Here is a 1,781-nt window from a genome sequence, read left to right on the forward strand (position 1 = left end):
CCTCAGCCTCCCAAAGGCGCGGGATTACAGGCTGAGCCACCGAGCCTGGCTGATTTTTTGATTTATTATAGAGATGAGGTCTTGCTGCCCAGGCTTTATGGTCCAAAAATTTGACCATTCCACGTAATAGTGGTTCTTAACTAACCGTGATTTTGTTCCCCTCTTCAAGGAGACATTGGCAATGTCTGGATCCATTTTGATTGCCATATTTGTGAGAATGTAGCCAGCCTTTAGAGATAGAGGTCAGGAATGCTGCTAAAAATTCTCCATGTCCCCCAAAGAATTATTCAGCTCAAAATGTGTCTATAGTGCCAAGTTTGAAAAACTCTACCCATTTGCTTTTTGTATTGCAATTATATGATCAGTAAGTTACAATATTTAGAATGTTTTAATTCTAAGGTTTTAAATAAAGGTCAGATAAATTATTCTAGTTTATCTTTGAGGATAATTTTCTGTTATGTGTGTGGTCAATAATTATAAGATGAAAAGAAAGAAAACTCAGAATATTAGAGGTAGATGTTTACATAGGGATCAATTAAAACCAGTTTCTTATTTAATAGGTAAGAAAATAGAGATCTAAAGAGTTTATTTGACTAACTCATAGTCACAAATTTAGTAGCAGTACTAGGTTCTCAGTCTCTTGCCCTTCATACTAAACTGAGAAAAATTTGACCCATTGTTTATAAAATAAAATGGTTAAACAACCAGTCTCATTGAAATAACTATGATACCAAGTAATTAGTTGAGAAAGGGAGACTAGAATTGGGTTTGGAATGGTTAAATTACTTTAAACATATATAGATGTTGATTTACACTTAAAAATACCCTTTGAATGAATTTTCAGTTCACAAATATCCAGTAAATATTTGCTCTTCAAAAGAATCTGAACTTGAAATGTTAAATATCATGGAGTTGAAATGTTATTTTGTTTTAGAAAAAGTAATTATGGAGAATCAAACTTTCTCACTTTTTGATATCAACTTAAAATTATTTAGGGTTTGATTACCTTCTGTGAGAATTGTGAAGGTCTTTACTCTCTTGATGTCTGCATTTTCTCATTTTGCTACTCATTAGTACCTGTCCTAAGGACAGAGAAAGAGCAAGAAAAGGATATGAAGCTCCAGGCAGTTGATATTTTTACTTGTTAATAATAATCAGAAACAGAGAAGAGGAAAGGTAGAAATGAGATTTTATTATCCTTTATGCATTAGATATGACTCACTGCAAAAGGCAGAGAAAACAGTGCTTCACAAATCCTTTATTAAGGATAATTCTCAACTGTTAAACAGCCCATTACCTTGTTAGCTTGTTAATCACAAATAAAAACATGCATTTACTGTGTTTTATAGGTTACAATTAATTTCCACTTTTCATCACTTACATTATTGTCACAATACCTCTTGAAGATAGGCAGATGGGTATTTACATCCTTTGCACAGGTAAAGAACCTCAAGTTCAGAGATGGTTTAATTTGTTATTTGTTTCAAGATCACATGTCTGGAAAAATCATAAAACTGAGAGTGAGACGAAGGTATAATGGTTTCTGATATAAACTAGGCCTCTATCTTGTTTTAATCCCTCCATTGGTTTAGTAGGACATTACATGAGAAATAAATTGATTTTGGAGCAAATTTTTATAAATAATTATTTCAGTAATTGCAACAAAGTGATTGCCATGTGCTTAACTTAATGCAAATTTAGAAATTAAGAGAATTTTTTTGTTTGTTTGTTTGTTTTGAGTTGGAGTCTTACTCTGTCGCCCAGACTGGAGTGCAGTGGCT

This window comes from Carlito syrichta, unplaced genomic scaffold, assembly GCF_000164805.1.
Source record: "Carlito syrichta isolate Samal-C Ts95f unplaced genomic scaffold, Tarsius_syrichta-2.0.1 Scaffold96589, whole genome shotgun sequence".
Lineage (NCBI taxonomy): Eukaryota > Metazoa > Chordata > Mammalia > Primates > Tarsiidae > Carlito > Carlito syrichta.